Raw genomic sequence first — 23,848 nt, 5'->3', positions numbered from 1 at the left:
ATAGACAAAGGCGCATTTTGATCCCAGCAGGAGAGGAAGACGCATATGAAAAGCATATATCAAAACCAACTGCTGCAGTTGGAGCATACTGGAAAACCTGTGCAACGTGGCTCCAAGCCCGGGCTTCAAAGCCCCGTCCTCAGGCCGCTTCCACCCAGGGTATGCAGCAATGCGGCCTGAACCAGGCTCCTGGAAGCCAGCGGGCACTTGGCACAGGCAACGGGGGTGGGGGCACGTTTCAGACTGGCCGATTAGTGGAAGCGGAAGCCTCCGTGGAGTCCACCGCACTCACCCTGCCTGCCGAGACGGCCACCTCCTTGGGGGTGGACGCCCCTGTTGGCGCTCTCAGGTTCTTCCCAGGTGGCTTGGCTAGGAAGAAACGTGCAAATGTTGGAAAAGCACATTCCGCCCTGGCCGAATTCAACAGGCATGTGATTCCCACCCTGCAGAGAACGACGGTATCGCTGCTTCCCATGTGGCTGCTGAGGATGAGGGCTACTCAGTGAAAAGAGGACCTGGCCTCATAAACATGGCTAAATGCACACAGATTCAGGAGCCTGGGTCTGGGCGGGCAAATTTCATAGAATCCTGGAGTAGCAGGGCTGGAAGGGGCCAAGAGGCCAGTGGGTCCTATCTCCTGCTCAGTGCGGGACCCCCCATTCCCCCCATTCCCCCCATTCCTCGCACCATTCCTCTCTGTCAGTTTTGGATTCTCCCACATTTGCTGTTTCGGTTTTTCTAATCTCGGGTGCTTTCTGCCTGTAATGCTTTTTTCTTTTTTTAATGAAATGTATCCTGGAATGAAAATCGTACCCATTCCTAGCTCTGGCCTGGGTGGTGAAGCACCCTCGTCCCGAGAGAAACAGTAAGGGCGCAACCCCATGCCTCTTCAGACAGGAGAAACACCGCACAGGTTCCAGCGTGCTCCTGCCAGCCCCGTTGCTTGTAGGACTTTCAATTTTTGTCCTGAACAACTGGGGCCATTTGTCTTTTAGGTGCTACAAGATTCATGGTCTTTGGTCTTTTCTGACCCTTTCCAGCATATGTGGACAGAGAGACCAGAGCTCCCCATTGGCAAGGGTTGCAACACAGCTCCCCCCCCCCCCGCCCCGCCACCATCAAGGGCTGCTTTTGCTGCTGAGATGCCCTTGGCCTGTTTCACATCCTCCACAGCATCCCATGTCTAGCATTGCTCTGTGGAATAAAGAAGGGGGGAATTACCCCCCCCCCCCCGTGGTGTGGACATTGGGAGAAAATTCTGCCAAGTGGTCTTACCTTTCTAGGAGGGGTAAGTACAGAGAAAAAAGTATTCTGGGGAAATCTGGCTGCAGCTGAAAATTGCTGAAAATTCCGGAGACTGGCGCACTTCGCTAGAACCTCACAAGCTCAAAATGGCGCCTTGCTCGGGCACAATCGGATGGCAGGTAGGCATTCCCTGGCCAGCCCCAAGAAAAGGTGGATTCCCCACGGCGACCTGGGGCTGCCCAGTGGGCACCTCAGCACTGGCCATGGCCCCGAAGAGAGAGGACTGTCTTTGGGGCAGGGGCGGGGGGGTGCGTCAGGGCCCCACCAGCTTCTGAGTTCAGGGGGTTGTCTCCTGCAAAGGCGGGTGCTGCTCGGGCCACTCCTCCCCTGCAGGCCCTGTTGCAGGTGCGAGGAGGCAGCGCTGAGGCCCTCCAGGGAAGAGATGCAGCCAGCACTGTGCCACGCTTGGCTTTCCCCAAAGCTCCCTTCCACGGGAAAGCAGCCACCATCTCTTCCTCCTGCTTAGGGCGGTTTATGTTTCAGGTTGGATTCCTTGGCTGCTCTTCTGAGCGGACCTGATCCTGGGGTGGGGGCCCTCTAGGGGTTTGGGCTTCTTTGGTTGTCTGTGTCATGCATCTTTCCTTTGCTCTGCAGCCTCCCCTGCCCCCCGCCTGCCCATCCCGGCTTGGCAAAGGTCTGGCGGAGGAATGGCCTCAAGAGGTGCTTTAACTGAGGAACCCGCAGATGAAGCGTGCGTTCTCCTCAACCCTCTCAGAAGTCAGGTACGGACAGGAACCACAAACCCAGCCCATGAAGCGTCCTCCAAAGTTTCCTTTTCCTTGGAATGTATTTTTGCATGCAATTTCTTTTCTATCCCATGGAATGACAGGGGGAGTTTCATTCGAACTCTTTTTTTTTCCGTACTGAAATTCCTCAACAATTTCTTGGACACTCTTGGCAAGGTGATGAGCCCCCTCGGGGTTGAAGTTCCACAAAGAAGGTGTCACTATCATAAAAAGCTGCATTGTGCATGGCCACCAACCAGTGCAGATGAGCAGGGTACCCCCATGCAAGACCTTTCTTGCATGATAGGAGAGAAAGAGAGGGAGGGAGGGAGGGAAGCAAAAGGCCCAGAAATATTTGTAAGAGATTGGGCTGTTCTGTTTCTGCAAGCCAGAGACATGAGCCCCTGCATGGAGAAGGAACCTTCGGTGGGACGAAGCACTGAGGCATTCCTGGGAAGTTTGCAGACCAACCCCGGCTGCATCCCTGCAGTGACCTCTTGCAATTAAAAAGCTCCCCCAGGCAACGCGGTGCTGTTCAGGTGTTCATTGATCAAACCCATCTAAGCCCTGCTCAGCTGAGCTGCTGATTAACTGCGGATCGGGGCTGTCCAGGAATGGGTGGCAGCACCCCTCCAGTTTGCAGGTGAAGCCAGCCATCGATCTGATACATGTGCACAAATTTACAACAAGCATCCCTTCCCTGCAATTAGATAATTTGAGTCTTAGATAATTTGAGGGTTTCTTGCTGGGATCCAGGGTGGCTAATAATAATGAGGTTAGCATGAAAGATGTTGGGGTTCTTGAAGGAGTGCCCTCCCACTTGCCTCTGATAACATGCCAATGGTTAGGAATTATGGGAAATGCAGTTCAGAAATAGCTGGAGGCGCCGTGCTTGCTCACGTGTAGAGATGCTCATGTATGCACACTCGAAAGGACCTTGCAGAGTCGTCTGATGGAACTGAAGAAAAGACATGGAATAACAGGCTTCACCTACAGGAAGCCAGATTCTGGCTGGACATCAGGACAGACTTCCCAGCTGTTTGAGCAATATGGCAATGGAGCCAATTTCCTAGGGAGGTCCTGGGCTCTCCCACACTGGAGGCTTTCAGGAGGCAGCTGGCCATCCTTCCGAGAGGGATGGCTTAGCTGGAGTCCTGCACTGAGCGGGGAGAATGGATTTGATGGCCTCAGAGGCCCCTTCGAGCTCTACTGTTCTAGGATTCTATGAAAGGAGGCCTCTGCCAGTATGGATGATACCTGAGACTCCTTGGGCGAGATGCCTTCCCAAAATGCGTTGGGGACTTCTGTTGTCTCAGTGGCATCCTCAGACCAAGAAACTCTGTTGCACAGACACACACAATCGCTGATAGTGATCTGTGATCCAAGAATCTTCAGTTCAAATATCAGCTGGAAGCTCACTCAGCCTTAGCTCTCCTCTCTGTGAAATAATAGAGGCCTACCTTACAGGGCTGTTGTGAGGATTACTGAGCAAATGCATAGGATGTGTTAAGAATCTATAAAATGCAACCTTTAAATCTAGGTTGCAATCTCTTTGCAGCACCTAATATCTGTAATGAAAATGATGGTGTGGATTTATTTTTACACCACCCAGTGTTTGGAGGACTTTACAAATGTTAAACAGTCTTTGCATATACGGTTACAATCTAATAGGTATAATATGAAAAGCAAGCAAATCTTGGCACCTTTTCCCCAAAAGAATTGCATGCATGATGAGGGTGATTCAAATCTTAAATGTTTTTATTTCTAAGTTTCCCCTAATTAAGGTATGGAGGAAGCAATGTAGAACTTTTGTGCAAAATGATTTTTAAAAGCTGTGCTTTTCCTTTCTCCAAATCAATCTGCCAGGAGAATATGCCCAGAGTTATAAGAAACTCTCCCGCCGGTGAAGAAAACCCTGCTTGCAGATTCACAGGTAGGAGAATTCCCACTGGATGGCAATAAATTATTTAACTGGTTACATTCTAATTACTTGGGCCCTCAAAGAGAAAACGTGATCTGGGAAGCAAATACCCACCCCCCATTTGCTTTCACTCCGCCGCCCACCAGAGAAGAGTGCCACGCTTTTCAAAAATTCCACTCTTGCTAGAATAAGCTCCCCATTCATTCTAGTTCTTGGCCTGCTTTGAGGTTCCGTGATTTTCTTCTGCTTCCCGAATTGCTGATGGTTGCAACTAAGTACTTGTGCAGCAAGGTGCTGCGAGGCGAGCGTCATCGGAAAGGGGAAAGAAGGGAGGATGGGTCTCCTCGCTGAGGAAAAGCAGGTGGCCGGCCGGGCACATCTTTATGGAGGAGGAAGTGCAAATCTGCACAGTCCCAGTTCCATCAAAAGGTGCCTGAAAATCCCCGAAATGCAAATAGAACGAGCATAACGCTTCCCTCGTATCCTTGCAGGCACCTCAGGGCCACCGGGGCGGCTGGCCAGCCAGTCCCCACCGGAAGCCACCGCGCCACATCGCTTAGCCAAGCTCAGACAAAGAGATGCAGCCCCGGAGGGGCGCACAGGGCTGCTCTGGCTGCCAGGCCCCTGAGAAGGCCGCCAAGGGAGATAAGCCTGCCTGACCCTTGAGCGGCTGAAACACGCGGTCTTCTTCATCTCCTGCTTGAATGAAGATTTAGCGGAAGGTTCCGCTGGCCCCGTTCTGACTGCTCCTTCCCTTCCCTTCCCTTCCCGGCCTGGCCTGGCCTCTGATCCACTGCCACGTCTCTCTTGGGAGCTTATTTGCGGATGAATCTTCAGTGCCCTCTGGCAACGCCCTCTGCCTGCCCTACCCTCCACCACACATGTGCCAGGCGTTCTGAGATGCCTTGGAGTCCCATTGCTCCAGCTCTGGAGTGCCATGGCTGCAAAGACGGGGCGTGCCAAGGCCTTGGCCTCTGGGCAGCCACTAGCCTTCCAAAATGCTAAAAGCCAGCATGCTCTGCGGCCCAGACAAGAGCCAAGGAGGGTGGTCGACTTGAGCACCCTTCGATCTTCCAGCAGCCGCAGCTGGAGTGCGGACCCACAACGCTTCACACACGGCAGCAGGAGCAGCGAGGCGGCGAGATTGGAGCTGCTGTCTGGCAGGTCCCTGGGTACCAGCAGCGCACGAGCGGCTGGGGCTCTTGGAGCCTGACTTCAGGGCCTCCCTGGGGTGCCGGTGTGTCAGCATTACCCCGCACCACAAGAACTACAGTGCAGCCCACAGATCAGGACCTGGTGGGATACTGACCCATGTAGTGAAACTGTTCTGCAAGGCGGAGAAGTTTGGGCAGCTGGTAAAAGTCAGGTTCTAAATGGCAGGCGTGTCTGGGGATCAGACTAGATGGCCCAGGAGGACCCTTCCGATTCACTCTGTTTCTAATGTTTCTATGTTTCTAATTGGCTCTACTTTTCCTGACTAGAGATGGATGAATCTGTCAGTTTCAGTTTTCCTCCATTTCTCATGTTCCCAATCTTAAGTTCAGTTGAGGATTTTTCCACTCCTAAATTTGCTTACTTCCAAGGCGATCAAACCGGTCAGTCCTAGAGGAGATCAACGCTGACTGCTCTTTAGAAGGCCAGATCCTGAAGATGAAACTCAAATACTCTGGCCACCTAATGAGAAGGAAGGACTCCCTGGAGAAGAGCCTAATGCTGGGAACAATTGACGGCGAAAGAAGAAGGGGATGGCAGAGGATGAGGTGGCTGGATGGAGTCACTGAAGCAGTTGGCGTGAGCTTAGGTGGCCCCCGGGGGATGGTGCAGGACAGGAAGGCCTCGAGGAATGTTGTCCATGGGGTCGCGATGGGTCGGACACGACTTCGCGACTAACAACAACAACAAACCAGGAAATTTAACTTTGGTTGTGTGTACATTGCTTTTAATTTGTGGTTTTTTGTATGTGCTTCCCTTAATACGCATATTTTGGAATTTAGATTCTGATAGGTGAACTCCAGTGCAACATTCAGAGAGATGTGCGTTTTGGAGAATAATGTTGCTTGAGTTCTCTTACCGGTTCTAAGGTGTGAAATTTGGCGAGCTCAACCTAAAATGTGAACTGAATTAATTTCTCACCCATCGCTGCTCCTGCCCTGCCAGGTGTGACCAGCAGCTTCTCCCTGTCCTGTGTGGGGCCCCTGAAGATTCTTGAAGCCATTGCAGATGCTGCAGCCTAGGCAAAGATGCTACTTTGGACCTCTCATTTCTCAGAGGTGTGATTGGTACGGACTTGGAACAAGAGATGTGCAAGGAATTGCAAAGCTCAGGAAACCCAGGTTCCATTTAGATGCCAGGAAGCTCTTCCTGACAGTTAGGACCCCGAGGGTGTGGAATGGGCTTCCATGAGAGGTCGTTGAGGCCCCATTGGTGGGGCTGTTCAAGGCTAGGCTGGACATGCACATGATAGGCGTGTCATGAGTGAAGCTGGGGGTCAGACTAGATGGCCCAGGAGGACCCTTCTGACTTGCTCAGTTTCTGTTTCTGTGAATCCAGTTGGGGGAGCAAAATCCAGGAGATTGGCCTGGCTCGGCCCCCTGGCTTCCCTCCTGTCAACCCTACACTGGGACTGACTGGCTCAGATGACAGTCAAACCAGAACATGGTCTTCTGCTCTTAAAGCAGGACACAATTTTCATAATGTATCTTTTTGAAGCCAGGTAAATTTGCATAAATTTCAGATGCAACTTGCGAAACTTGTAGGTTGATGTTACAGAAATTTCCCTGTCTTTTTTAAAAAAGCAAACTGTGGCCCACTTTAAAAGCAGAGCCTCTTGCGCAGGCCAGGGGCCAAGGTCCGCCCAGCCCAGCCCAGGCACAGCGGAGCGGGGCCTTCTCGGCGCATGCAGCAGCTCTCCGGAATGCGCAGAATATCCTTGCACCCTTTTCCCAGCAAAGCAAAGCCTGGCTCTGGAGGTTCTCATGCTAAATATTCCTCCCACTAGGAGGGACATTTGGGGGGAGGGGGGAGGGGGACCCCTGAGAAAAAGTGGGGGAAAGTAGATACTCCGCAGATCTTTGCACCCAGAATGGTAGGACAGCTGTCTGAGGAGTAGTGCTTTAATACACCCCTGCTCTTATCGTTACACCACGATGTTCTGCTTCCCATGCTCACCACCAACTTTCCAAAATCTGCCCTGGCCTCCCAGATTCCTGCTGGCCACATCGCCATCTCTCCCGATTGTCAGAAGCAAACGTCAGCTGTCCTTCTTTCCAGGAGTGCCCAGAGGGGAGGAAACTCTGGCACCCAAAGGCCACCCTTCCGGCCAGGCCCTTCCCTCCTGCTGCACCCCAGCCCTGCCTCGCCTCACCTCGCCTCGCCCAGATGAAGTAGGCGAGCAACTCTGCGGCAGAAGGAGACGTAATTGAGAGGGATTGCGTTCCCCAGAGCGCCGGCTTCCCAAGTCAGTGAGGGATGGTCCGGGCTGTAATGGGAAGCTAATGAACCTGCCCAAGACGAAGGGTCCCTCAGCGCCGCGCAAAGGCTACGGAGGGCGGGAGGAGGTTCTCAGTGCAGCCATAAAAACTCCATCACGTCCTGCTGGGCCAATCATACACAGAAGTCCTTGGCCCCAGGAGCTGTGGGTTCTACCCCGATGGGCAGCTTTTCCTTTCTCAGGATTATCATGATCTGCTGTACAAATAAGACCAAGTCCGGCACCAGGTAAAGCTGAACTAGAATTTCCCAGGATATATTTTCTGAGCAAATGACTGCTCTCGCTCTCTCTCTCTCTCTCTTCTCCCCCTCCCCAGGCAAGGACGATCATAATTCAATAGCACTTAATTACTGTACACAGAAAAAAGAACTGTGAATACTTGTCAGAAAAATATGCTTTTAAAAGAAGCCAAATGACCAGAAAGGTGAGTGCTGGGACTGTATGTGTCTTGTCCTGCCTGCGTTTCACAGGTGGGCATCTGTCACTCTAGCAGCTGTTCCCTGATAGCCCTGCATATTTTTAGGGCTCTAAGAGACTTTCATTCCACGTCTGCTAATGAGCTTTAGCACAACTGTGCTGATTTGCAATTGCACTAATGTGCATTAGCTAATGTGCGCATCAATGCAATTGCGAATGTGTGAGATTCCCCCGTCAACAAACAGTAAGCAAGCACACAACACAGAAAAAGCAGCCCTGCTGTGATTTCATACAAACCTGAATGCACATGGACCCATGGTGAAGGCCTCCAATGGCTCAGCCAGGGGCCTGCCGAGCCTGTGGAGGTGTGGAGCTGGGTGCTTCGACAGGAGGCGCCCTCATGCATCAGACCCCCGACATCGTGGGTATCACCAGAAGGATAGCACAGTTCATTATTTACCTTGGTCCTGATGGCTTCGGCCTTACCTAGTCATGGCCAGTACATTTGTCTCCATGTCCATGGCAGATGCTTACAATGGGGGTGGCTCACTCCCACTGCCAGCATGACTGCGCCATTCTGTACCTGTGGCCACATAAACACCCAGTGGCAATCCAGTTTGTGGCCTCCAGGCCCTCCCCATGGCTGCCAAGGGCACGCCTCCGATCCACCGAGGGCGTCTGTGCCTCCTGTGACAGCCCTGGATGCCAGACCGTTCGTTCGTTCATCTGCATGTTGCCCCATTATCCACAAGGCTCTCTGGGTGGCTCACAACATATGCAAGACAATTAAGACAGTAGAATGAACTCACAATTCACATTACTCCCAATAATAACAACAAATCCATAAATATAATAAAATAACCGATGAGATCAATATTAAAATAAAATGAGATAAAGCAAGATGAGAGGGGGCATAAAATGAGGATCAATATGTTAAGCCAATTAAAACAACCTGAAGGAACGGAAAGTGGAATCATACATAATTAACAAAATAAAATGCCTGTCATTAAAATTACAATGCAGCAGCAACAATTAACAATAAAAACCACTTCAGAACCATCACAGACCTCTGCCGATTCACCCATCGAATTGCTTGTGCCACAGGAGCATTTTCCCATGGGCAGCGTACCCTGGCTTTTTGGAATTTAGATTTATTTGCTTGTTTGTTTATTTGGAGAAGAGGGCAGCGTTGGACGGGATGGGGGTATGGACTGCCTGTCACAGTGGAGAGACAGACAGAGTAAGTTGGCGCGAAGGAGGGACCTGGGCAAAATCAAGACCGGTGAGAAGTGCAGCTGAGGAAGGTGCCAGCCGGGTGGTGAGGTGGAAGAGGAACCTGCACCAGGACTCGGTGCTTTTGATGTGTGAATGCTATGGAATGAGTGTTACTGGCCGGACGGTTTGAGGCTTGGGAATGATAAAAAGCCATGTTTCCTTTCTGTTCTTTTTTTGCTCTGGCTGCTATTGTGCTGTTATTAGCAGGCATAATTGTTAGAATATTCACCCTATTTATATGGATACCGCATTAATTTATACTATGCACCTGGCTCTCACTGTGCACCTGCTCCCAGCACAGCATCCAGGCAAGGCCCGGAGCGTGCTGCCTCCCTCCATTCAGACGCTGCAGAGAAACAGGTCTGGGCAGCCAGCCGCATCATGGCGGCACCTCCTTTCAGAGCCCTTGCTGATGGCGCCCAGCAGCCCCATGCAGATGTTGGGCAGCGAGGAATCAAAATCTTGCCCTGTGGCACCTCACTGCCTGAACATCGGTGGGACAACGCACATCCCCAGAATTCTCTGTGGAACCAACTGGTGGGCTGGACTGGAACCGTCCAAGAATGGTGCCTCACACCCTCCGCTGTGGCTGCAGGGAGATCCAGTGGGGGCAGCAGGTGCCGCTTCGCCCCACCCTCGCCTGAGCTGGGAAGACGGACTGGCCGCCACTGCCACTGCCACTGCCACTGCCACATCACACGGGCGTGGAAGCACCTCACGGGCACCGCATTTCCTTGCAGATACCTGACACGGTGTCTAGCCACGTTTCCAACTGGCGCAGGGTTGCTTCCTTGACACCATGCCAGGGGACTCTTTGGCCCACAGAATGGCCAAGCTGGCAAGTGACCCTGCCGACACACTGCAGCAGTGATGAGAGTTTCCGCAACCCATGTTGTTGGACTTCAGCTCCCATCACCCCCAGCCAGCAGGGGGGTGTGAGAAGCTCTGCCCAAGCAAAACAGCAAGGGCCTGGGGGGAGTGGTGGTGCCATAGCCTTGCGTGGTTGGATCCAGGATTCGCCTTCCAAGGCAGAACGCCAGGCGTGCAGTGATTTCTCCCCCCAAGGCAAAAAGGCCCCCGGGCAGCAATTTTAGGGCCTGAGGGTGTGGCCTAGAGAAGATGAGTCTGGAAATGCCCTTGGCCAGCCACTTGCACACTCCTGGGCATGGATCCAGCCCTGAGCTCAGAAGGCTGAGGGGTCCAACCCCCCATGGGAGGCAGGATGCACAGCGCAAGGTGCCATCCCGGCATGCCTGGCAGACAGCCACACAGCCCAGGCGTCAATGCTGCAAGCAAAGCGCATCTCCCCACACCCCAAGAAAACTCTGCCCCACTGTGGGACAGCATTTAGTGTTGGAACATTTCTTCTGCTCTGCTGAAATCCGCTGCTCCGCCATTTCCAACCCTTGTGCAGCCCCTGCCTTCTGAAGCAACAGAGAGGAATGCTACTCCATCTTCTGTGTGGTGGCCTTTCAGATTTTTGGAGGCCATTATCATGTCTCCCCTTAATCTTCTCTTAATTTTCTCCAACCTAAACATGCCTATGTCTTCCAATGGCCCCTTCAATTGCGTCCCTCCCCTCCCCCCCCCACTCTCTCTGTCAAGTATCTTCAACTTGCATGAAATTTCACCAAAAGTGAAATTCCGGGTCAGTTTGGACAGTCTGGGACTGCAAAGTATCTGCAAGAACCACAAAGGCCTGTGGACGAGGTTACCAACACTTCTCAGTGGGAGTTTAGACACCTCGGGAAGGTGCAGCTAGTCGCTCCCCAGTGTGGATGGAGGGGGCAGAGGAAGGGAGAGGCCCCAGCAGTCTCTCAGTTCTCAGAAACTGCTCCGATGAGGTTTTCTGCTCCTCCGCCCCTTCTCCTGCATTCCAAGCCCACCTCTTTCTGCATCTGAGAGCAATTAGCCCCACATCTCTTGCCTGTAAAAGAATGAGGCCATTTGCAGTCAGGTGCTGTTTCCCGTTTTTGCTTCTCGGATCCCTAATGGGGCTGAAATGAATAAACTAGCTGTGGAGGAAAATAATAGCCAGGGAAGAGAAGGCAGCAGAGGGAGGTAAAATGAAAGAGGAGGCAGGTGGAGGATGGGAGAACCCTTGCTATTTCTAGGAAGGCGACCCACGGACTTTTTTAATGTGCACGCAGATTGTGCATTTGTTAAAGTCTTCAGAAGGAGTTCAAAAAAGAAAACCTGTAGTATCGATCAGAAAATGGCTTTTTCCTGAAATATTTGGCCCAGCTCTTGATTCCCATTTCCAACTCATTTCCAGGGTCCATTCAGAGAGAGTCATCTATATTTATTTAAAAGTGCAACATTGTGCTGGACTTGCGATGCCTGCAAGTTCTCCAGTTCACCAATTTGGCCTAAGTGACGTTCCCAGACAAATGCTGCCAGTGTCTTATCGACTGCACAACAAGATCCTGTGACATGGGATGGTTCCTTAGCACTCGGTTTTCATTTTGCCAATGACCGGCCAAGAACCAGGTGGGAGAGGCTCTGGGATCCTGCGCACTCCAGGGGACCCTGGGTCCAGCATATTGAGGGAGTCAGATGAATGCGTTCCATCCGATTTTCATTTCTGAATCGGTTTTAGAGAAGGGCTTGACAAGCAAAGCCAAGGATTAGCCCAGCCTCTCCCAGCCCGGGTTCCTCCAGATCAGGCGACAAACCTCCAGTCAAATCCAGATTCTGTAGCCAGAAAGTGTCCTCTGGCTATTTTTGTGCCCTAGCCAGGCTCACATGGTACCTTCCCAGCTTTCCCCTCTCTGCCTATCCTAAAAGGTTGGATTCTTCTCCTGGGGCTGAACCGCCAGGAACAAGAACCTGAAACTAAAAGGCATGGCTATCTGGGCTCAGCCCTACTTTTGCCCCCAGCCACTGACTGCTGGGATGTTCCCCTGAGATCGCCTTCAGAATGAAAAGCAACTGTTGTGCTTCAAGAGGGTGGATGCACCCACAACGCGAATCATCCCCAAGCACTGGCCAGGTTGGCCGAGTCCAAAGTCTCCAGAGCGATCCATTCCAGAGAAGCCTCTCCTTGGCATGACAGAAGTGGAAAGCAGGGGCAGATGCCCTTAGTGGCTATGGGCCTATCCTGGCCCACAAATATCCTGGCGGAAATAAGTGGCTCTCCCGTTTCAGCATCCCCACTGCATGGTCTACCATTCAGGTCTGTTGTTCTGCCTGTAGCCTAGTGCATCACTCGGGGCGCAGGCTCCCTTTGGGAGGCTCCTGTTGAAGGCACAGGCATCGTCAGCCAGGCACCGACTCAGACCCTGCAGGGCCCACACCAGAGATGGGCTGCAAGCAGAGAGCAGACTGGTGGGTCTTCGCATGGGCACATGCGCGCCCGACTCACACCCTGCTCCCGTTTGAGGTCAATCCCGCCACTGAAGGCAAAGGGAATGCCATCATGGCTCCCTGGGTGGCTGATTCGCATCTCTCTATTTCCGAGATGTTTGAAATATTAAACAATTGAAGTGTAACTCAAGGCACAAAACACACTTCTGCGTGTTTGTGGGTGCGTGGCTGCACTCAAGCAAGAGGCACGACTAGTCTTGGGCCCTCGAGCCAAGCCATCCATTATGCAGCAGAGCGATGGAAGCCTTTCTCCCTTCTGAAAGGGGTCAGTTCCCTCCCTGGGTAACGGCCGCCAGTCCATTTTCCAAGAGGAAAAGAAATGTATTTGCCCCAGTCTGTGGGCGGGGTGGGCGGGGTGGGGTCCTGATGCACCGCCAGCTGGACGGCAGGCAGCTGCACAGCCCCTCCGCTGGGCTGAGCTGATCTCGTGGCAGATGGGGAAAGAGGGGAAGCAAACCGATCGGGGAGGAAAGAGGGTTGCTAAGAGGGTCACACGCTCCAGAGGAGCTTCTGGCTCAGCGCTCTTTCCCACACATATACTTTGCTTGGTGATTGATTTAATGCGTTGAATCCCGGAACTCAAGGAGGGGGGCACATGCTGGCCTCTCCCCTTCCCCAGACGGGCCTCGGCTCAGAAGCCAGGGCCAGCCCAGTGGGCATCGCAGCCGAGCAGGGGTGGGAATCCGGCTCCCCGCAGACCAAACCCAGCGCCCCCTCCCCCCGATAAGCCCCCTTGTCCTGCATCCCAGTAGCTGAGTATATGATCCAAAGCAATGGGAAAAAATTCTTCGGAAGGAACATGGGACAGGGACAGCGCAACTCTCACTTTAATTTAGTTAGTTTAGGTTAGATAGTTCAGTTCAGTTCAATCTTGTTTCATTTCATCTCTTCTTGTTTCGTTTCATTTCATTATCGCATCGCATCTCGTTTCATTTCATTTTGGAAAGCATTTACCAACATTTGCCATGTTCCCCATATCTGGGAAAGAAAGAATTTGGATGCTGTGCTCACAGAAGCCTGGGGAGCAATTCCGGCATCTTTGACTGTGGGCTAAATTAGCGATGCCCCCCCCTTTTTTTTCTGAAGGTTGCCTTTCTGTTAACATTTCACCAAGATTCACGAAGTTTGGGACAGTAAGAACTGGAGATCTTTAAAAACATGAATGTAGGATGAAGCAAAACTGGCTGGCTCCCCTCTTCCTGATGGGAAAAAACAACGCTGCCCAGGGAATTCGAGGGCTGCAGGGCAGTTGCACATTCAGGCTCACCTGGTGAAGAAATGGGTGCAGGATGAGCCCACCTAAGAAATCTGGCAGGTCTTACTGAAACTGCTTCAGCTTTCGGAATGCCCAAATTCACCTGGAAGTGTCACCTTCAGGTGGCAACTTTTTCGTGATGCCTTTCCCACTGCAGCTGTGCAGTGGGGACATTTTTCCTCCAGCCCCAGACTTCCAAGAGGACAGTCATTCCTGGGGAGGAGAAGGGGGTGGCCCCCACACCACAGCTCAACTAACAGTCTGCTTTAAGAACTCCTCCAGGCTTCCGGTTGGGATGCGAGACTTTCCTGTACTTATTTTTTTTTAAAAAAAATATATATTATCCAGCTGGATCTTTACTGGATGCTTTGGGTGAATAGGGACTTCTAGACTCACTCCAGCTTTTTGCTTCATCCAAGCCAGACTGTCTCAGAAGACATTTTCCTGGTGTACATTATGAGATTTTCTTTCTTTCTCTTCCTTCCTTCCTTCCTTCCTTCCTTCCTTCCTTCCTTCCTTTCTTCTCTTTCAAAATCGATTTATATCCTGCCTTTTTCCTACAAAGGGCTCAAGGCAGCTTACATCATTCTCCTCCTCCATCTTACCCCCACAACAACAACCCTGTGAGGTAGGTTGGGCTGAGAGTCTGTGACTGGCCCAAAGTCACCCAATTGGCTCCATGGCCGAGCGGGGACTCGAACCCAGATCGTCTGAGTCCCAGTCCCGTGCTCTTCACCACTACACCACACTGGCTCTTCCTTTTACCCCCTCCCTTGAAAAAGAAGTCTACTCTGTGGTTGCCACACCAACAGTCACCACATTTTTCTCCATTCCTTGCTCCCACACATCACAAAAAATGAGGATGCAAAATGGCGGTCAAGCTCTGGAAGCAGGAGGAACAAAGGGAATTCTGCCTCTGCAAATGGCCACCCCTCCCCCTGGAGAAAATGATTGGAAATTTTAATTTCTCTCTAAAGAAATTGCATAGTGATTATCCACAAACAGGGTAGAGAATTTAAAGAGGCTGCTTGCACAATACTCTGCTCCAGTCCATCTTTAATGGTGTTTCTTATGCATGTGTGAAACAGCTCCAATCTCGGAGGGAAAGAAAGATGAATGAGGTTTTAATTTCAGCCTTACAGCTTGGGAGGTCGTTGTATAAAGGCGAGAATACCCTTGACCACAGATGTAGCTCTTTCTCAAGCACGCATGGGCCAAAAGCAGCTCCCGGCTGGGGAGGAAGGAGGAATCTGTTCAGTTCATATTCTGGCAGAATTTGTGTCTCCCAGAATCGAATGCAGGCCCAACACACCATGCGGTGGAAGTCAGCACAACCCGGAGTTGACAATGGGATTTGCAAAACAACAACATAGTCATTAAAAATGTTAGACTTGAAAGAGGTACATTTAAATCGCGCATGTTCAAAACTGTGCACAAACATGCTTTAAACAATGGGCAAAAATATATGCAGTTTAAAAATTACCATCGTGGATGCACACATTTGGTCAAATGGCAGGAAACAAGGGCAATGCCTTGGTGGCAAGGAAGAAGCATGTTGCATGATTCAGACACAGATCGGAACGAGCACCAAGGTGCCATCGAAGAACACGATGAATTTGGGCTCCGCTGATTCACACGCCCACAGAGCTGGCTGAAATGCTCCCCCGCGTGTAGGTCTCATGGAACAGAAAAAGGAAACCACGCGCAATCTGCTTTAGCTGGTCAACGCATAGCACTGGCAGAGCTTTGAACAGCAATTCCCTCGTGGGCTGAGCAGCACGGAGGGAGGGCCTGGGGGCCCCTCAGCAGCACTGCACCCGGCTGAGCATCAGGCAGTGCTGGGGGCCTGGGTCCCAGCATCACCCCTTTCCTGGGCCAGGAGGAGTCTTCCAGGCTGTGGCTGTCCCGGCTCGAGCAGCTTGCGCTCCTCCCTCATCCAGCCAGGGGCCCCAGCGGAACAACGGCCGGGAAGCCACGCCTGGCTGGACAGGCCCTGCTGCTGCTGCTGCTCTGCACTCGTATGAGAGCGCTTGCATCCACACGAACTTGGCAGCGGAGATAGTCAAAAAGCAAGGCAAGCTTTGTGCAGCTGTCTCTCTCTTCTATGCTGTGATTCGTCATTCTTACTGAGCTGGTCTCCCATTACAGAAAATCTCACTCCCCCTCCCCCCACCCAGACCTGTTTGAAAAACACAGACGTTTGTAGAAACTAATATTTTAAGGAGATGATCAGCACTTGCCTGCAGAAGCTCAGCCCGGTACTTTCAAAGCGGGCTATTTCAGGATGCAGCAAATGAGCAACTCCCGGGAAGAGCGAGAGGCACGCAGTGGCTTGGACTGGGGGTATGTAATGGGGGGAATCAACCCCAGAGGACCTGCATTGGTGGGTTGATGCTCTGGGTCCTGCCGGTGCCCCACGCTGTAGCCTGGGTTGCAGAGTTCCGCTGTGAACCATGCCGCGATCCGCTCGTCCACCTTCATTTAGGGCAGTTCCCAGGATCGCTGGCTTTCTGGCTTGCCTGGCTGTGGTACCCAAGGAGGTGCCAAATGCTCCCTATTTCAACCCCCAGCCATTACTCACCTCCTTAATATATACCATCCGATGCGCATTCTTAGAAAATACACAGGGACGTCATGGCTTTGCAGCTTTTGCTGTGGCGTGAACGTCAGCGCCTGAGGCAGAGTGGTTGCAGCCAGGCACGTGTGAACCACCAGACCTGGAGCTTGTGGAGCCCCACGCCAAGTCGCATTCCAGTTTCTGCCTGTTAGGGTTGTGACAAAGCTCTGTGGAATCAGTCCTGCACACAGTCACAGTCTTCCTCTCATGCTTACCCTGGTCTTGGAGGAAGTCCGTGAATATGCCTGGAATGAAGGAAGTGCAACTGCGAACTAGGAATGTGCGAGGAATGCCCATGAGGGTGGGAATCCATCAGATTCCCTGGGCTCAGCTCCCTGGACTGAGGAACTGGGTCTTTTCAGCCTGGGGAAGGGGAGACTCCGAGGGGAACGGTTGGCAACATAAAGGGTCGTGAGCGGGTGCCACGCATAGGTGGGTAGATGTCTGTTTTCCTCGGCAGAGGAGGCAGGACATGTTCCATTGGAGCAAAGCTCAGGGAACCAAGATTCAATTTGGATGCCAGGAAGTATTTCCTGATGGTTAGAACCCCTGCAGTATGGAACAGGCTTCCATGGGAGGTGGTTGAGTGTGTTCAAGGATAGGCTGGACATGCACATGGTGGGCACGTTGTGAACGGACCCAGCTGGATCTGGGGGTCAGACTACATGGCCCGAGATGCCCCTTCTGACTCACTCTGCTCCTATGTTTCTGTGTGTGATTTTCACAGGCATTCCTCAAATATAGACATCAAAGTTTCACATTTAGATATGTACACTTCCCCTGCCATAAATTAAAGCTTGTTTGTGAAAAATCACCCACTCTGAAAACAGTATGTCCAATGAATCTCAGCCCTGGGCAAATTGCATCCCAAACTGGAAACGGATGGGCTTCGACTACAGATTCCATTTGTAGCTGCACTGGGTTAGGGAAGGAGAAGCTGGGTAAATTCTGGGCAAACGGAACGGAAACACGTTTCTGACACATGCCTAGCCGCAGCCCATCAGGCAAGCGCTCGTTCCACAGTGGCGGAACCTGCTGGAACAAGAGTTCTTTGCAGTCGCTTCTCTCACCCTTGGGGAAAATTCACTCCGTCGCGAAGTGGTTCCTTAGTGCGGTAAATTGGCCACCAGGCTCAAAGAAGCCAGACAAAAGCTCCCCAGCACCTCGACTGCATCCCCGGGTGGCCCCAGTCAAAAACGTTGTGTGAGGCTGGGCCTTCCATGCCGTTTGGGCCCAGCCGGATGCTGCCATGTTTTTATTCCAATGACCAGCAGTGAGCTGTGGCGCAGTCTCCCTGCCCGCCCCGTTACGGAAGCGCTTTGCATCAGGTTCTCTTTTCTGTGCCGATGGCAGTTTGGGCAGACTGGGGATCCTGGGATGCATGCAAATGCTGCCGCAATCCGTTCAGTTGCCCGCCTTCTGCAAGTGTGCAGCTGTGCGAGGCACCCTCCTCGCTTGGCGATATCCACGCCCGTTTGCTCTGCTCCGCACCCTGCTGCTTGTGGCCCAGAAAGCCACCTGCCCTGCTCGACCCGTCACACCCAGTCCCCCTGCCTGGGGACTGCAGGGGGAGTTCAACAAGGGGGCGCACAGCCCTGCTGGATGCAAAACAGCAGAGGCTGCTTGACAAGAGGCGAAAATGCCTCATTGGGCCTTCAATGGACAGGGGGCCTCGCAGTCAAGCGCCTTTGGGCAAGATCACCAATAGATGCAAGCGCCGTTTGTGCCAATTTCCGGGTCCCTCTCCAAATTTTCCCAATTGTTATAACAGAAAAGAAGACTCCACTCTAAAAGATTGGCTCCACTTGCAATCAAGTCAACACCAGCAGTGGGTGGGAGTGGGGGGGGGATCTCCAGGGGAACAGCCCCTCCCAGAACTGTCAAACTTCACCCCCCAGATGAAATCCTCATGCACCTGTAAGGGCAGCTCACTCCTTCTGCTGCCACCTGGGAGTCCCCGTGGGAAGCAGCTCACACCTGAACCATGGGAACAAGTGCTGTGCTCCTGCTTCTGCTGAGCACCCCCCCCACACACACACGGATCAGGGGCCCAGAAAGCCGTGTGTCCCCCTTCAGCTGTGGGTTGGCTTCTGTGGCCCGGAGCTGGCAAGCTGAGGCCCAGCCCTGCATCCCTCACCAGGACTTACAGCGCCCCGTGCAGCCCACTGGAAGCTCTCTGCAAGGGACTTGGGTGATGCAGGGGGAGCTTTGGGACTGGCCACACTGGCCTCAGTTCCTGTTAAATACCTCTCCCCTCCCTCCCCTTTAGAAAACTTTCCCTTCTGGGGGGGCCCTGAAAGAGCCTCAGTTGAAGCTGGCTTGGATTCAGCACCCGCACAGTTCAAAGCCTTCTGCGTCTGTCTGCAGGATCAAATGTTGCCACTTTTTGATGCGTCCTCTTGGTTTTGCTGAAAAGGCTGCTGGCCAAAGGCTGCCTGGGTAGCCCGTCTCTCCCCAGGAACCTTCCTGATGCTGCCGCTTTCCATCTGTCCACACAAGCTGACCCAGTCTCCAGGGGCTCTCCAGCACATGCACACACATGCACGCACGCATGCAAACACTCCCCCCCCCCCCGCCCCCCATGCTTTTTTCAGACAGCTCAACCCTTCCCTGGTTGCTCTGGGAATAGAAAATCATAGAAACAGAGCGAGTCAGAAGGGGTATCCTGGGCCATCTAATCTGACCCCCAGCTCTAGCTGGCTCTGCTCACAACATGCCCACCATGTGCATGTCCAGCCTGTCCTTGAACACCCGCACTGATGGGGCCTCAGTGACCTCCCATGGAAGCCCATTCCACACCCTCGGGGTCCTGACTGTCAGAAAGTGCTTCCTGGCATCCAGACGAAACCTTGGCTCCCTGAGCTTTGCTCCGTTGGAGCGCGTCCTGCCTTCCTCTGCAGGGGAGAACAAGTCTCTACGCACCTCCATGTGACACCCCCTCACATACCTGTATGTTGCCAACAGATCCCCTCTGAGCCGCCTCTTCTCCAGGCTGAAGAGACCCAGTTCCCTCAGCCTCGCCTCATACGGCATCCCCTGCAAACTGGCCACCAACCTTGTGGCCCTAAGCTGCACTGCCTCTAACCTGGCTATATCCTTTCTGTAATGAGGGGCCCACAACTGAACACAATAATCCAGTTGCGGGTGTGCCAGAGTCGTATAGAGCGGTAGTCACACTGCTCTTGACCTAGAAGCCCCACTGTATGCGGAGTGCGCAGAGATGCAGGCCAGCCGTGTGATGCGCGCCCCTCCCGTGTTCATACGTACGGCTGCAGGGTTGTGCCACATATGCCTGGCTGCTCGCTGCAGCATTTTCAAGATGTGAATTTTGCCATATGCCATTGGAAGAGCAGATGCGGACGCGGCCTTGCTTTAGTAGACTCCAGCCATGGCGTGCCTGAGTTGGGCCAGGAAGACCTCTTTCCACAGCCCTGGAGAGCCAGCCGAGAACCTCTGGGGGTGCCAAAGAGGGCACTTCACCTGGTCTGCAGGTGTTTGAAGACAAAATTGTAAACTGATTTTGATCATTTGCCTGTACAACAGGGGGCGAGAGGTGGGCAGGGGGACTGAACTTTCTCCACCCACAGGCCTTCCTTTACCCACCCTTGTGAAGTCGTCAGTCCTCAGGTGGAAACAATCCTGCTTCCCAGTTGGTTGTTTAGGACCCTTCCTGGAGCTTAGCCATGCGCCAGGTGGGTCTCACACGGCAAGCTGTCTGGAGCTGCATGGCTGGATGGCCCATGCCACAGCTGCACCACACCAGCAGCAGTGCACTGGGGACAGAAAGGATGGGGAGGGAAGAGGCGGTGTACTTTGCAGGAGTTCATTCCAAGCAGCAGAAGGGAGTGATAACAAGGATCGGCAAGTGCGTTGAGGTTAAGCGTGTGGAAAAGGGGAGAAGAAATTTATTTATTTATTTATTTATTTATTAAAACATTTTTATGCCGCCCCATTCGCCGAAGCCTCGGGGCGGCTTACAACAAAAAATTAAAAATGACAGGCAATGCGCAAGAAGCCTTTGGAGATGAGTGTGTGGGGAGAAAAACCAGTATAAAATACACTTTTTCTCAACTAGAATCCTGAGTCTTTGGGGGTCAGTGGACACATGTGCGATTCTGAGGTTGCTGCGGGCACCGGCGCAAAAGCGTCGCCATGGAGGGCCTTCTCGTCACCCACCGACTCCAGCGTGGGCACGGCCCCTCGCCAAGCATCCTTTTCCCAGGCAGCAAAATGGTGCGGCTGACGGGGAAGGGCTCGCTCAAGAAGCGCAGTGCAAGGCGGGGGGGGGGGGGGGGGGGGGGGGGTCTGAACGCCACACAAACACTTCCTTCAGAACCCAAATGAAGGGCAGCACTTTGCTTTGCAGCACAGGAACCTTCCAGCCCAAAATGGTTCAAAAAATCCTGTGAAATAGAATTTGTGGGTGGGCAGGGAGACAGATGGGCACTGGGAGAGGTGCCAGTGGGCAGGCTGGGGCCCATGGAAACCGTGCTGGAAACACCAACTCAGAGGCTTGGGGTCTGCAACATTCATCCCCAAAATGCCTGTAAAACAGCACAAAACCCAAATGATGGAACTCCCAGCTCAAGGAAATAGCCAGAGCAAAGGATGTGGCTGGATTCACCTTGGACACCAGGAAAACCTTCCTGACTGTTGGAGCAGTACAGGAAGGGAACTCGACTCAGGGAGGTGGCGGGCTCTCTCACGCTGGGGACAGCCGAGAGTGAAGGTTTACTTGGAGTCCTACGATGAGCAGGGGTCAGGCTTGATGGTCCCACAGGCCCCTTTCAACCCTACTCTCCTGTGATTCTGTGATTTCCAAAGAAGGAAAAGAGACCTAAAATATCAGCCATTGCCTGCCAAGTATCCAAGCTCCATCACAGGCTGCAACACCATTTTGTACCCAGCCAGCCCACTGGCCTTCTCCAGAAGCCCCAGGGAGGAGAAAGTTGGGGATCCCCCGAGTCTGATGGAGCTGCACATCGACGTGGTGCGTGGCACTTTCCCAGGATCTTTTTCTGGTGCTCAGCTGCTTTCCTCTTGAATTCCAATGTAAGCAGGACTTCTAAAAGCAGATTTGGGACATGTAAGTAGTTTGCTGCTGGTGTTTGTGCGCACAAGGAAAAGGTGCCAGAACACTTGCGACTTGATTATACCTTCAACGGGAATCTGAGTTCCGAAAGCGAAGATGAAGGGGCTCTGGGATGCCAGCAAACGATGCTATCAGATCAAGGCCAGGAAAGGTCTGGGGAACAAGGAGGGGACTTGTCGGTCCAGGGAGTGGCAGCACTGGCCAGCCACCCCACGGGAATGGGGGGCTAGCCCAGCGAGCGGTGCTGTTGGCAGTCGGCGCTGATGAGAGCCCCGATCAACCAGTGAGAGAGCAGGGGCAGGACTTGGGAACTGGGCAGGTTCCCACCAGGAGCTGAGCGGCTTGTCAGACGCAGAGGTCCGTCCCCAACGCCACACGCCTCGGGGCTCATTTGTCCATGTGGGGCACTCACGGGCTCCTGCAATCGACCAGAGCGAATGAGCCACACAACAGGAGCCTCAACAGGAGCCTCAGCGGCACAGGCGCTTCCCTCAAGCTTGCGTGCGGCACACGGCAGTGCCCCAGTTAATTCAGAGGGGAGCGGGTGCGCAAGGGAGCTGCAGCACGTGCCAAAGGCAGCACTTCCTCTGAGGAGGCGCATGGCTGCCCCAGGCAGGGGTGAGGAGGCCTGAAATGCACCGTGCCGCAAACGCACCTCCACTTAGCTGGCTACCGAGCTTTGCCAGGGCTGCAGGACGGCGAGTGAGGGTGAGCTCCTCACAGCGGTCCACAGCGGATTCCAGTGGGTTTAAATTTCTAAGACTCAAATGCACGGATTCTGCAGCAGGACCTCTTCCCAAGTTGCCCGGATTCTGCAGGCTGTTTTTGTTTTACTTTCCTTAATTTTACCCAAATTTAGTTATAGAAAAGTACAGATTTTTTTTAAAACACCACTCTAAAATGTGTATGTTCCCCAAATACATTGTGTGTGTGTGTGTATTACTGAGATTTGCAGCTGTTGGAGGGGGAATTGTCCATCTTCAGGAATTAGCAGATTTACATACAGTTGGATTTGCATAAAACCCAATCTTGTTAATGAGCAAATGACAGAATGAAGCAGTCTGACAGTACCCAGAATGTAGACAAGATGGAGAATACTCATATCCATAAATCTCTATTCCACCTACAGGGGAATGGAAAGAAGCCAGGAGAAACTGAGGCTCCAATGGAAATTAGAGAGGCCAACAAATTTCCAGCTTTCCGAAGGTGAAAGGAAGTGGCATTTGCACCCAATGCTCATGCTTCTCTGTTATGGAATTGGTGAACTCCAGCAGGACTAAATGCTGAGTAGCCATGTTCATTCCAAGAGGCACAACTCCAGGAGTTTGGGCTACAGTGGGGAAAGAAGACAGTGAACTAGACTGCTAGAAGAAACCAGCTTAATTTAAGGTCCCCATGAGATGCGTCTGTTCAGCTGGGCTCTGCAATGAGAAAAAGATGGACAACACAGTAAGAACAGGGCACTGTGATAAAGCAAGACTGGCTACAGCCTGAATAGTAACTCTGAGAAGCTGGTTTGTCCTAACCACACACTTTCCCCTGCAGCTCTCTGTCTTATTTCAAAGGGATAGCACATGCAGGTGAACAATCCCTGTGCAAACCTCTGGAAAAGCAGCGAAAACAAAGAACAGGTGGGAATTCCTTATGCCTCGGCATCAAGAGCAGGGGATCCAGAAGGTCATCATCCTGAGAGAAGTTTATGGTGGAGGCCAAGCATCAGCCCGGCCTCGGTGTGGGCCAAAGGCGGTGCCAGGCCCATAGGAGGCTTACCGACCTGGGGGGTACGGAGCACAGAGCTCTGCCTTGAAATCCCACCTCCATTCTGCTCTCTCTGACCATCCTGCCTGATCACTGAGGTCTTCTGAAGATGCACTCCTGGGGGTCCCACACAGGTTGGGAGTAGGACCATTAATGGCTTGGACCCATGCCCTGGAATGTCTGTGCCGCTGGGATCAGGCAGGAGCCCACAAGGCTAAGCTGCAGGGTTTGCTGAAGCACTTTCTTTTCTCCCGATGTCTCACCTTTCATTGCCTTTTCTTGCCATTTGCCGCACACCATTCTGATATGAATGAAAAGGTATTTCACAGTTTACCTGCTGCACCTGGCAACCCAGAGCACCCCTGCCCCAGTCCAAAAGTTGCATGCTGTGCGCGGCTGGCGAAGGACTCCCTTGCTGGCTGGACCGGCCCACGGGGCCTCTCCTCTGTATGCGCAAGGATGAGCAAAGGGGGCTGCCGAGCCGGAGCGCTTCCAGGGCCCTCTTCCCTGTGGGTCGTGGGAACTGGGAGCTCCCCCACCAGGACATACAGGGAAGATGGCCGCAGCCCTGTGCTGCCAGCTGGCTGTCCCTGTGTGCCTGGGAAGGGAGAGGGGGAGGGGGTCTCC

Source organism: Varanus komodoensis, unplaced genomic scaffold (genome assembly GCF_004798865.1).
Source record: "Varanus komodoensis strain SLA01 unplaced genomic scaffold, ASM479886v1 scaffold15, whole genome shotgun sequence".
NCBI lineage: Eukaryota > Metazoa > Chordata > Lepidosauria > Squamata > Varanidae > Varanus > Varanus komodoensis.
The sequence above is the reverse complement of the archived record's forward strand: the minus strand, read 5'-3'. Positions refer to the sequence as shown.